The sequence below is a fragment of the Phoca vitulina genome, unplaced genomic scaffold (assembly GCF_004348235.1).
Source record: "Phoca vitulina isolate PV1807 unplaced genomic scaffold, GSC_HSeal_1.0 scaffold13, whole genome shotgun sequence".
NCBI lineage: Eukaryota > Metazoa > Chordata > Mammalia > Carnivora > Phocidae > Phoca > Phoca vitulina.
This window is the reverse complement of record NW_022589716.1, coordinates 14,913,843-14,928,464: the sequence shown is the minus strand read 5'-3', so window position 1 is coordinate 14,928,464 and position 14,622 is coordinate 14,913,843. Positions and strand designations below refer to the sequence as shown.

The 14,622-nt window shown below is 38.0% G+C and overlaps 1 protein-coding gene and 1 pseudogene across 37 annotated transcripts in view; one reads left to right on the top strand and one right to left on the bottom strand.

Moving 5' to 3' along the window:
• The window catches only part of SLMAP (sarcolemma associated protein), a 152,008-nt gene that overhangs the window by 102,202 nt on the left and 35,184 nt on the right, over nt 1-14,622 (bottom strand). The gene's annotated exons all lie outside the window — the stretch shown is intronic.
• Nucleotides 9,007-13,013, top strand: LOC116636887 (annotated as a pseudogene).

The window sequence follows — 14,622 nt, the reverse complement described above, 5'->3', positions numbered from 1 at the left end:
ATCCACAGAAGATACATAAATATGTAGTCAATTTTTACTTTCTTTAGTCAAAGGAACTGATGCAAGACTTTCCTTTATTAGTTAAAGTTCTTAAAAATAAAGTTCTTTGTCAATTAATTAAATAGTAAACAGCTGATAGAGATATAAATAGATCAGTAACAGCTGAACTCTAACACATACAGGTGTTAAAAATAGAATGCCATTGCCCCCATTACATGTGACTATTACCATAAATAACGACAACCTGTGCACAGAAGGAAAGCAGCTAAATCTTTGTCTCACAGCGTAAACTAAAAACATTTTATGAAAAATGTAAAACACATATCACAATATGGATCAGGGAATTCCCTAATCAAAATTAAATCAAAAGGAAAATACTACTCTCAGGTATATGTAAATAAACTTAGAAAATATTACATAGATTAGCAATCTACATACAATTCAACTAACATTGTGAACTAACTTATGAATAAGTTAAGCCACAAGATATTTAGCAGATGTCATAATTCCATTTCTAAACAAGAGCCCTACTATACTCTTGGCTCTGAGTCACAGGCTGGAAACACAGTCAAGTCATAGAATAATGCAAATAGAAGGCTGTAACTCACTCAGTTCAAAACTCAAAATGCCACTTGGACACCCTTTAAACTACCGGGGCGGAGAGGTCTCTCCATTACACCCTCCTATACTATTTGAATTTTCTGTTTAAAAAGGGGAAGGGGTTGTGTGGGTGGCTCAGTCAGTTGAGCATCTGACTCTTGATCTCAGGGTCGTGCGATTGAGCCCCACATCCTGCTCTGTGCTCAGTCAGGAGTCTGCTTGGGATTCTCTCTCTCCCTCTCCCTGCAACCACCAGCCCCCCCCTCGCATTCTCTCTCTAAAATAAATAAATAAAAATCTCTTTATAAAATAAAATAAAAAGAGAGAGAGACATGTATGGGAAGGGGTAAATAAGCATGTTTAACTCCAAAACTCTCAAAAGACCTAAAAGCTCAGGAAGATGGGCAATTAACAGAGTGGTCAATATCAGTTTGGCAAAAATTAAAACTAGTGTTATGCTTGGCTCGGGCAAGAATGTGGAGAAACAGCAGTCTCACACACTGGGATGAGAATAACTGCTACAACATTTTTGGAAAATGATTCAGCAATACCTATGAAGATTTTTAATGCTTATACTCTTTGAGTAATTCCACATCCAGAAATAAAACCTATAGAAACATTGAAATATTCACACACACATGTACAATGGCAAATGCATAAGCATGTTTACTAAGCAAGGTTTAATAGAAGTTAAAAACTGGAAATAGCTAACACCTAACCAAACTACATTATGCTGATGTGATGAAATATCAGACATCAAAATCACAATATCACAATCATCAAAAAATGAGGTAGAGTTATTGGTACTGAAATTAAAATATATCATGATGTACAGTGATCCCTTTTTACAAAAATGATATATACTTTTACAAAAAGAATGAATAGATTCTAATGGTAATACACCATTAGAAAACAAAAATCTGAAAGAATGTATATAAAATGTTCATAGTGCTTATCTCAACAAAAAGAACCCTAAATAGTTAAACTTTAAAATTAAGAAAGATATAAAATTTTATTAAATAAGTCTAGCAAATTTTCAATTCCACATTATAGTCATTTAGGGGAAGAGAGTGAAAGGAAGATGAAAAGAAGGAAAAAAAACCAGGGATACACACTTAACTACATGAGAGAAAAACAGAATCTGCTAGAAAGAAAAGAATTAAACAATCAAGGGAGATCAAAGAGGAAAGAAGTTCAATAAATTCAAAAGGGTTAGTAAACTAGTCATATCTTGCACACGTGAAGAATAGACTTCGGAGGTAAAATCACTGACTTCTGAACTGTATTTAAGAGTTTTTGCAGTTCACTTCCTTTTTGTTCTTTCATATTATAGGATTCAATTCTGAATGGAATAGCTTCAGCAACCCACCAGAATTCTTTACCTGGGGTAATTCAAACTAAGAGACTTGGTAAAACTATGGTCTTCAGGATTCCTGCCCTTAAAATAAAAGTGTTGTAAAGCTGAAAAAGCATAACATTAACCTTTTACACAACACAGCACATTTGTACAATTTGTAATTGTACAATGAAATGCAATTTGTACAGCACAAGATTTCCTGACAGATCGGGTGTACAATATGAAAGAGAGGAGTCAAGAGCAATACCAAAGTTTTTAACTCAAGCAACTTAGAAGGATGCAGTTGCCTCTATGTGAGTTGGAAGGGCTGAAGGTGAGAGGTTTTGTTTTTTGTTTCTTATTTTTGTTTTTTGTTGTTGTTGCTGTTTTTTAAAGATCTTATTTATTTATTTGACAGAGAGAGATACAGCGACAGAGGGAACACAAGCAAGGGTAGTGGGAGAGGGAGAAGCAGGCTTCCCGCAGAGCAGGAAGCCCGATGCGGGGCTCGATCCCAGGACCCTGGGATCATGACCTGAGCCAAAGGCAGACGCTTAACAACTGAGCTACCCAGGCACCCCATTGTTTTTGTTTTTTTATTGATGTTGAAGGAGGGGTTAGGACTTTGGCTTTGGACATATTAAATTTGAGGTATCTGTTAGACATCAGGTGGAAATGTCAAAAAACAGTTGGATATGAGCTTACAGCTCGGGAAAGAAGTCTGGGCTTGAGATAAAAATTTGACTGTCATTAGCAAATACAAAGAATTTAAAGTCAAGAGACAGGATAAAATCACCAAGACAGCAAGAAAACAGACAAGAAGACCAAGGACAGAGCTTTGGAGCAGTCTAAAATTTACAGGTCAGGGAGAAAAAGACCAAGCAAAATAAATTTAAAAGTTGGCCAGAGACCTATAACCAATAAGGAAATTGAGGCAGTCATCAAAAATCTCCCAACAAACAAAAGCCCAGGGCCAGATGGCTTCCTAGGGGAATTCTACCAAACGTTTCAAGAAGAATTAATACCTATTCTTCTGAAACTGTTCCAAAAAATAGAAATGGAAGGAAAACTTCCAAACTCATTTTATGAGGCCACCATTACCTTATCCCCCAACCAGACAAAGACCCCATCCAAAAGGAGAATTACAGACCAATATCCTTGATGAACATGGATGCAAAAATTCTCACCAAAATACTAGCTAATAGGATCCAACAGTACATTAAAAGGATTATTCACAGGGCGCCTGGGTGGCTCAGTTGTTAAGCGTCTGCCTTTGGCTCAGGTCATGATCCCAGAGTCCTGGGATCGAGCCCCGCATCGGGCTCCCTGCTTGGCGGGAAGCCTGCTTCTCCCTCTCTCACTCCCCCTGCTTGTGTTCCCTCTCTCACTGTGTCTCTCTCTATCAAATAAATAAAATCTTTAATAAATAAATAAATAAATAAATAAATAAAATAAAAGGATTATTCACCACGACCAAGTGGGATTTATCCCTGGGCTGCAAGGTTGGTTCAACATCTACAAATCAATCAACGTGATACAATACATTAACAAAAGAAAAAACAAGAATCATATGAAACTCTCAATAGATGCAGAAAAAGCATTTGACCAAGTACAGCATCCTTTCTTGATCAAAACTCTTCAGAGTATAGGGATAGAGAGTACATACCTCAATATCATAAAAGCCATCTATGAAAAACCTACAGCAAATATCATTCTCAATGGGGAAAAACTGAGAGCTTTCCCCCTAAGGTCAGGAACGCAGCAGGGATGTCCACTATCACCACTGCTATTCAACACAGTATTAGAAGTCCTAGCCACAGCAATCAGACAACAAAAAGAAATCAAAGGCATCCAAATCGGCAAAGAAGAAGTCAAACTCTCACTCTTTGCAGATGATATGATACTTTATGTGGAAAACCCAAAAGACTCCACCCCAAAACTGCTAGAACTCATACAGGAATTCCGTAAAGTGGCAGGATATAAAATCAATGCACAGAAATCAGTGGCATTCCTATACACCAACAACAAGACAGAAGAAAGAGAAATGAAGGAGTCGATCCCATTTACAACTGCACCCAAAACCATAAGATACCTAGGAATAAATCTAACCAAAGAGGTGAAGGATCTGTACTCAGAAAACTATAAAATACTCATGAAAGAAATTGAGGAAGACACAAAGAAATGGAAAAACATTCCATGCTCATGGACTGGAAGAACAAATATTGTGAAGATGTCAATGCTACCTAGAGCAATCTACACATTCAATGCAATCCCCATCAAAATACCATCCACTTTTTTCAAAGAAATGGAACAAATAATCCTAAAATTTGTATGGAACCAGAAAAGAACCCGAATAGCCAGAGGAATGTTGAAAAAGAAAAGCAAAGCTGGCGGCATCACAATTCCGGACTTCCAGCTCTATTACAAAGCTGTCATCATCAAGACAGTATGGTACTGGCACAAAAACAGACACATAGATCAATGGAACAGAATAGAGAGCCCAGAAATGGACCCTCAACTCTATGGTCAACTCATCTTTGACAAAGCAGGAAAGAATGTCCAATGGAAAAAAGACAGTCTCTTCAACAAATGGTGTTGGGAAAATTGGACAGCCACATGCAGAAGAATGAAACTGGACCCCTTCCTTACACCACACACAAAAATAGACTCCAAATGGTTGAAAGACCTAAATGTGAGACAGGAGTCCATCAAAATCCTAAAGGAAAACACAGGCAGCAACCTCTTCGACCTCAGCTGCAGCAACTTCTTCCTAGAAACATCGCCAAAGGCAAGGGAAGCAAGGGCAAAAATGAACTATTGGGACTTCATCAAGATAAAAAACTTTTGCACCAGCAAAGGAAACAGTCAACAAAACCAAAAGACAACCGTCAGAATGGTAGAAGATATGTGCAAATGACATATCAGATAAAGGGCTAGTACCCCAAATCTATAAAGAACTCATCAAACTCAACACCCAAAGAACAAAGAATCCAATCAAGAAATGGGCAGAAGACATGAACAGACATTTTTCCAAAGAAGACATCCAAAGGGCCAACAGACACATGAAAAGGTGGTGCTCAACATCGCTCGGCATCAGGGAAATACAAATCGAAACCTCAATGAGATACCACCTCACACCAGTCAGAATGGCTAAAATTAAGTCAGGAAACGACAGATGTTGGCGGGGATGCGGAGAAAGGGGAACCCTCCTACACTGTTGGTGGGAATGCAAGCTGGTGCAGCCACTCTGGAAAACAGTATGGAGGTTCCTCAAAAAGTTGAAAATAGAGCTACCATACGATCCAGCAATTACACTACTGGGTATTTACCCTAAAGATACAAATGTAGGGATCCGAAGGGGTACGTGCACCCCGATGTTTATAGCAGCAATGTCCACAACAGCCAAACTGTGGAAAGAGCCAAGATGTCCATCGACAGATGAATGGATAAAGAAGATGTGGTGTATATATACAATGGACTATTATGCAGCCATCAAAAGGAATGAGATCTTGCCATTTGCAATGACGTGGATGGAACTGGAGGGTGTTATGCTGAGCGAAATAAGTCAACCAGAGAAAGACATGTATCATATGACCTCACTGATATGAGGAATTCTTAATTTCAGGAAACAAACGGAGGGTTGCTGGAGTAGGGGGTGGGGTGGGAGGGATGGGGTGGCTGGGTGATAGACACTGGGGAGGGTATGTGCTATGGTGAGCGCTGTGAATTGTGCAAGACTGTTGAATCACAGATCTATACCTCTGAAACAAACAATGTAATATATGTTAAGAAAAAAAAAAAGAAGAAGATAGCAGAGGGGAAGAATGAAGGGGGGGAAATCAGAGGGGGAAACAAACCATGAGAGACGATGGACTCTGAAAAACAAACTGAGGGTTCTAGAGGGGAGAGGGGTGGGGGGATGGGTTAGCCCGGTGATGGTATTAAAGAGGGCACATTCTGCATGGAGCACTAGGTGTTATGCACAAACAATGAATCATGGAACACTACATCAAAAACTAATGATGTAATGTATGGTGATTAACATAACAATAAAAAAAAGTTGGCCAGTGAAATATGAGAAGAACCAAGGGAAAGTGGTGTGTCCCCAAAACTATGTGAATATTGTTTTCCAAGAATATGGGAGAAATCAACTATGTCAAATAATACTGGAAAATCAAGTAAGATAAAAAAACACAAAAACTGACCTCTGGAAAAGCAACCTGGAAGCCACTAATGACCTTGACAAGAACTGTATGGAAGTAGCAGTGAATGAAAGCTTGACCGGAAAGAGCCACCTGGGTGGCTCAGTAGGTTAAATGTCTGACTCTTGAGTTCAGCTCAGGTCATGATCTCAGGGTTGTGAGATGGAGCCTCATACTGGGCTCCATGCTGGGCGTGGAGCCTGCTTAAGATTCTCTCTCTCTCCCTCTCCCTCTGCCCCTCCCCCCACCTCTCTCTCTCTTTCCCTCTCTTAAAAAAAAAGGAAAGAAAGCCTGACCAGAATGATTCAAGAGAAAATAAATGAGACGAATGAGAAACCACACATATAGACAAATCCTTTAAGAAGTTTTGCTCTAGGGATGCCTAGCTAGCTCAGATGGTTAAGCATCTGACTTTGGCTCAGGTCATGATCTCCAGGTCCTGGGATGGAGCCCCACGTCAGACTCCCTCCTTGGTGGGGAGTCTGCTTCTCCCTCTCCCCCTGCCCTCCCCTCTGCTCGTGCTCTCTCTCTCAAATGAATAAATAAACTCTAAAAAAAAAAAAAGAAGAAGTTTTGCTCTAAAGGGAAGCAAAGAAATGAGCCTACACAGCCAAGAAAACCATCAACAAAAAAGGCAACCTATTGAATAAGAGAAAATATTTGCAAATCATTTATCTAATAAGGAGTAAATATCCAAAATATATAAAGAACTCATCCAACACAAGACAAAAAAAAAAAAAAAAAGAAGAAACAATCTGATTAAAAAATGGGCAGAGGATCTCAACAGACATTTTTCCAAAGAAGACATATAGATGTCTAACAGGTACATGAGAAGATGCTCAACATCACCAATCATCAGGGAAATATAAATCAAAACCACAATGAGGTATCACTTCATACCGTTGCAATGGCTATTATCAAAAAGACAAGAAATAAAGTGTTGGCAAGGATGCAGAGACAACAGATCCCTGTGCACTACTGGTGGGAATGTGAATTGGCGCAGCCACTATGGAAAATGGTATGGAGGTTCCTCAAAAACACTTAAAATATAACTACCATATGATCCAGGAATTCCAATTCTGGATATTTACCTGAGGAAAACGAAAACACTAACTCAAAAAGATATATGTGCCCCCATGTTCATTGCAGCATTATTTACAATAGCCAAGATATGGAGACAACCTAAGTGTCCACTGATGGATGAATAGATAAGAAAATGTGATACACACATTTCACTTATGCTAAGTGAAATAAATCAGAGAAAGACAGATACTATACGATCTCACTTACATGTGGGATCTAAAAACAAAACAAAAAAAAACAAGCTCATAGAGAGAACAGACTGGTGGTTGCTAGAGGCAGGGGTTGGGGGTCAGGAGAAATGGATGAAGGGTGTCAAAACATACAAAATTCTCGTTATAAAATAAATATGTCACAGGGATGTAATGTACAGCATAGTGACTATTGTATTGTATATGTGAATGTTGCTACAAGAGATCTTAAGAGTTCTCATCACAAGAAAAAAATTCTCTAACTATGTATGATGATCGATGTTAACTAGACTTACTGTGGTGATTACTTCCCAATATATACAAATACTGACTCATCATGTTGCATACCTGAAACTAATATAACATTGTGTATCAACTACACTTCAATAAAAAAAAAATTTTATAAAAAAAATGAGCAATAGCTAGAAGGGAAAGTGAAGTCAAGATAATTTTTTCTTTAAATAAGAGAAAAATCACAGTTTCATATACTAGCAAATAATAATCCAGTAGAGAGGAAGGACACTTGGAAGGGCACCCTGAAGATTCAGAAGTGACTTCCTAAAGGAGCTGTCCATCCTGAGTCATGAAGGTGAGTAAGAGTGAGTCAAGATGAGTAGAGAAGGGACTGAAACACAGTGAGCAGAGAGAGGTAAGAAACAACACGGTGTGGGGGGAGACTGAGGAGGGGGCCTGGCATGTGAAGTACAGGACTGAGGCTGGAGAGGTAAGCAGTCACCAAGCCTTTTAAGACATATATAGCAGACCAACTTTTATTGCATGATGATAAGGGACTTGCCACTATAGGGATTAGGAAGGAAAGTACTGGGATCAAACTGACATTGCACACGGGGAGGGGATGGCTTGAGGGGTACTAGACTGAAGGCAGGGAGCCCAGTTATGAGGCTACTAAAATAAAGAAATAATAATGTTCTAAACTAGGGCAGCGTTAGTAGTAAAAGGGGTTTAGTGATAGAACCTATGGGCTCAGTGTTGAAGGCAGCAGTGTCTAGTGTGGGTTACCGGGCAGATGATAATGCCATTATCTATATTTGGAAATATGTGGGGGGGGGTGAGTGAATGATTCATTTCAGTTTAGGGTCTATTGCTTTTGGAGTCTCCATAGGATATCCAAGTGAGTAAACGTAAGCAGGCAGAAGATAGAAAACTTGGACCTTCCGGCTCAAGATATCTGAAAGGCATCAGCATTTGAGTGGTTATTAAAATTATTGTGATGTATGAGATGATCCAAAAGTAACAATTACAGGGAAAACAATGACTGAACTTTTAGGAACACAAGCATTTAAGGAGAAATTAATGAAGAAAATGCTTGAAGGAATATCAAATAGGACAGTCAGAAAGGTATAAGAAAAATCAGGGAAAGAAACATCCAAGAGGCTAGGGAAATATACCTCTCCCAATGTAACAAGAGACGCTATAAGTGACCTAAATAAGCTGGCAGAAACCAGAGATCAAGAAGTCAAATCACATAACAGTCTGAACTTTTTGATTCTGTTGCATTAATTTTTCAAAAATTAATAGAACCTACAGGGCCCTCTCTTCCTGATATCCTTAAGTAGTCAAGCCAATTTGAGTGGAAATGCCTAAAGAGACTAAAGACAGCTACACCACTACCTACAGAAGAGACTATTCCAGTTGTAGTAGAAGAGTATTTATGGTTGCTCTATATACAGAAAATTGGTAATATATTTCTTAATAAACCAAAATCACTGTCAAGCATTAATAAAATGATTAAGATTTTTTTTTGCTTTTTATCATTCCTAACTTCTTGATTGTTACACATTACCTATGACTTCACATAAGCTCAACCAACAATATAAAAATCTTACAGCCTTATATAACAAGGAAAAGTATTTATAAGCATAGATGACATAGAAACCTATAATGTCAGTAATTAGGGAAAAATATTATCAATGCAATAAATAAACTTACCAGAAATGGAAAGAATTTTTGATGTTGGAAGAAAAAAGATAACTTGAAAGATGCAGGGGGAAAATAAATAGAGCAAGGGTCAATTTCCATTTCTTGATTTTATCACTTTTAGGTAGATAATTTGTCAAACTAAAAAATCACATATTGTTGGATAACTGTACTATAGTGTACTAACTGGGAGTGACACAAGTGTTTGGTCCCACCCATACAGAAGAACTCCACAAGGAACTTAAAAAAAAAAATCAACAGGAAGCATATTTTCATATGAGAGCCTAAAGCAAAATCAGTAAAATTAAGAAAGAACGTGATAGATTTACTCCAAATGGGAAAGTTTATAGCATTTTCTCTTGCAGTGGGGTGGGGAACTCCCAAGGTGTGAGTCATTGGATTAAAGAACAACTGGATCCAGGATTTAGCCAAAGCTGTAAAAGCAGGATTCAGACTACAGCAGAGCAAACATGCGCTCTCTGGGCCAGAAAGACAAAAAGCTGAGTTGGGTTAGTGCCTCCAGAGTTGGAATGAGTCCCAGACACAGAGTGGAGAGGAAAGCACAACCGGACTCAACTTCAGCACATGGGGAAAATCTGCGGCTGTTTTCTTATCTTTTGATTTATTCCCTCCCTTAGTAATTTACTATTAAAAACTTTTAATTACATTCAAGGAAGCTAAAATGAAAGTTAACTCAAAATCTTACGATTCCAAAGATCTGGACAGGCTTTCCACGTTGCTTTGCACGTGAACTAGATCAACGTACGAAGCAACATCACTACCATAATCTTTCTAGCACTATCAATTTTGCTAACTTAATATAATCTATTTGTACAATACTTATTTCTGTGATCACTAGTAAGAATGAATGTTTATTTGCTACGTATATTTATCTTGAATGAATGTACTGCTTGTTTCGTTGGCCTGTTTATCTACAATAGTCTTACTTAATGGCCTTCTTTTATGTTAAAAAGGGTATTTTATGTGTTACATATTTTCATTTTTCTCTCATAATGAATGCAAATGATGTCCCATTTCCATTTTTCTCATTTTTCATGGAGCCAAAGTTTTCAATGTTTATTTTGACGCCCACTGATTTTATTTGCCTTCACTTGGCTTTAGGTTCTGATAGTTGCTCATCCACCAAAAAATCCTGAAGTGGTTTCCATTATTACATAGTCATACTATATGTCTTGAACTTTTCACTTGCCCATGCCAATCATTCCACTTTAATTCTTTTATATAACTGTGTTTCTTCTCAAATCTAGTGCTACTATCCTTTTGAAAAAACATTTTTGTAGCTAAGTAATGATGTGAAATTTAAAGGGTTCCTAGGTATCTACCCAAGAGAAATGAAAGACACAGAGAAATGTATACAAATGTTCCTAGTAGCATTGTTTATAATAATCAAAAGTTGGAAACAAACCAAATGCCTATCAACTACTGAATAAATAAGATATATCAAAAACTAATGATGTACTGTATGGTGACTAACATAGTAAAATTTTTAAAAATTAACATAATAAAAAAATGAACTATTGATATATTCTACAACATAGATGAACCTCAAAAACATAATGCTAAGTGAAAGAAGCCATTCACAAAGGATTGCATATGACTGTGTTTATCTGATATTTCTAGAGTATGCAAATTGTTTACAGAGATAGAAAGCATATCAGTGGTTGCCTAAAGCTGGGTGTGGGATCAAGGACTGAATGCAAATGGGCCAAAGGGAAATTTTTGGGTGATGAAAATGTTTTACAGATGGATTATGGTGATGGTTGCAAAACTATAGATCTACTAAAAATCTTTAACTTCAGATACACTCAACTTACATTTACAATGGCAGAATTTTATGGAGTGTAAATCATACTTTAATAAGGCTGTTTTTGAAAAGCCAATGAATAAAGGAAGGATAAGAAGAATAAATATATACACACACATATTAAATAACCTTGAAATATAAAAATTTAAGGGATTCAATTTGTTACTGATAAAAGTAGCAGTAAGTATCTTAAGTAATAAATACTCAGTGTTTCCAAGAGTGACATAAGAGAAACATTTTCACAAGCTGATCATGGGAGTATAAATTGGCACAACCAGTCTGGAAAGCAGTTTGGCAAAATATACAAGGAAGCTCTTAATATGTGCCTTTCTTTTTTTTTTTTAAAGATTTTATTTATTTATTTGAGAGAAAGAGAGAGAGAGAGCAAGCACATGAGAAGGGGGTAGGGGCAGAGGGAGAGGGAGAAGCGACGCGGGACTCAATCCCCGGACCCCAGGATCATGACCCAAGCTGAAGGCAGATGCTTAACCAACTGAGCCACCCAGGCGCCCCTTAAAATGTGCCTTTTGATTTACTTCTAAAAATTCAGTCTAAAGAAAAAATATGAATAAAGATCTAAGTATAAAGATATTCAGCAAAGCAAAATTTATAATAGTTTCAAAAACTTGAAACTATGTAGTTACACAGTTATTCACCAGAGGAAGAATGGTTAAGAAATTTACAGCCCATTCATGAATATTGTACACCCTTAAAAAAATGTTTGTGGTCCTATGGCCCAGTGTAGAGAAGGACATCATCACCACCATTGCAGCTACCACCACAGCCTGCACTCAAGAGGAAGATGCTCTAAGAGGAAGATACTCACTATTTCCTGCCTGGCACGGCTAGCAGAGTGCTTGCTAGTGGCATATCCTATAACTTTGCAAATGATGCTACATTTGAAATCAAGAAATGTGACCTTCATGGGTTAAAAGAGGGCCCTCCTATCACAACAGTGCTCGGCAGGGAAAAGGGAGTCAAATAGTACAGAATGATACGGACTGTCTGCCAAGAGCATTAACAGACCATTATTCCTGGTTGTTGTCACTTGTGAAATGTCAGGAAGGTTGTGGGGAACTTGAGATTGGATAAATATCATGGACCATCTCATCTCAGCCTTACTGGGCTCACTGCTTTAACTTTACTTGTGGACCTTCTGTCCCAGAAATCTATAGAGTTTATAGGACAAAGAGAAGGTTGTACTAAAGAAAAGGAAGGATCAAGGCACACGTACACCAAGAACTGCTACTGGGGCAATGGCATCGTCAGAGATCTGGTCCCCCTGGCTGCTGGTATTGGTCTGGCCTATAATCACAATGGAAAAGAGGAGTTCTGCTTGACTTTATATCTGAAAATTACGATATGGCAGTTTTGTGGAAATCACCATTTATTTTCATCGTAAGAATAACCGCTATGGAATGGGAGCATCTGCTGAGAGAGCAGCAGCCAGCACTGATTACTACAAGAGAGACAATTTTATTCCTGGGGTAAGAGCAGATGGAATGTATGTTCTATGTGTCCAGGAAGCAACAAAGATTGCAGCTGCCTATTACAGATCTGTAAAGGGGGCCATGCTGATGGAGCTGCAGACTCACCACTATCAAGGACGCAGTATGAGTGATCCTGGAGTCACTTATCATACCCAAGAAGAAATTCAAGAGTGACCTCATTATGCTTCTCAAAGATAGAATAGTAGACAGCAATACTGTCAGTGTTGAAGAATTAAAGGAAACTGATGTTGAGGTGGGTAAAAAAACTGAAAATACAGTTCAGTTTGCAGCAGTGGATTATGAACCAATTTTAGAAGAATTAAGACATCTATCTACAGCAACAATCCACCTTTTAAATATTTATTTATTTATTTATTTTTATTTGAGCGAGAGAGAGAGCACGGTGTGAGCACACAAGCGGGGGGAGGGGCAAACAGAGAGGGGTAGAGAGAGAGCGAGAGAGACTCTCAAGCAAACTCCACACTGAGTGTGGAGCCTGACTTGGGGCTCAATCCCACAACCCTGAGATCATGACCTGAGCCAAAACCCAAGAGTCTGACGCTTAACTGACTGAGCCACCCAGGCGCCCCAACAATCCACCTTTCAAAGTTTATGGTGCAGGGGCGCCTGGGTGGCTCAGTCGGTTAAGCATCTGCCTTCAGCTCGGTCATGATCCCAGGGTCCTGGGATTGAGTTCCACATCAGGCTCCCTGCTCAGCAGGGAGTCTGCCTCTCCCTCTCCATCTGCTTCTTCCACCGCTCATGCTCTCTCTCTCAGATAAATAAATAAAAATCTTTAAAAAAAAAATAAAGATTATGGTGCAAATCAGTGAATCAAGTTTAAGGGGATCATTTAAAGGAAGACTGTAAATTTATCATTATGCCTTCAGTGGAACATTCATGATCAACTTTAAGAAATTTTGTGGTCTCAACTTTAAAAGAAATAAAACCCATAAAACAAACAAAAATTTTATGAATGTTTATGCCATGCTATAAAATTAAGTTTAAAATTTTGGGGGAAAAATGTAATGGGTTCCAAAGGTCCAGTGGTGCAGTGAAAAGTACAACTTCTTTCCTATGTCCCACAGTTTTCCTAATTCTCCTCCACAGAAGAAAACAGGTTACCAGTCTCTTCTATATGAAAAAATGGATTTTTTAACTGAAACAAACCAACAAACACAAAAACACAGTTCAAAATGTTTAAAGGAAAAGTTCACAAATTCTTACATTCAGGAAGAGAAATATGGAGGGAGAAATATAAAAACTATGTAATTAACATGAACCAAGTAGCAGAAGTTACAAAAGTATACACTTGGGGAACTTGGAGGCATTGAGTTAAATCTCAGGAAGACAGAATAAGATACTTGACAGGTAGGATGGGAATTCTCTCATATCTGTACTTAGACAAAGAATTCATCCTAAACTAAAATCCAATCCCTAAGGCAAAAAGAACTCTCCCCTCTTCCGTCAGTGAGTCACAAAGCTGTCTTGAACCGATTTTGTCTATCTAGACACAGCACTTTTCTCCTGCTATGGGAATTAGCTAGGTATGTTTTATAAACAAAAGTTATTATAATTAATCTGTTTTAAGTAACAAACTGTATCCCTTAACTGTGGAAGTCAAACTCTTGCCTTTTGTTTCCTGGCAATGTTACTCACTAATTTGTTCTCTAACACAGAAATAATGACCTCTGTAGTAGGGCTGCCTACTACAGCTACAACCCTGCAGAGAAGGGGAGAGCTTCTAAAGATCTAAGAATAAATGTATTAAAATACAGCTTTCATTCTTATATCCCCAGTATGGAAAAAATGTAATCATCTTCATTATGACTGCCATTATAAACTGAGGTACCATACAGTGACTTGCTCACAGACAAAAATTTCCAAAGCAATGGACTAGCTGAGTCACTATTCAACAAAGACTTAATTAAGTATCTCAGTCAGTGAAAGAAAATGATAT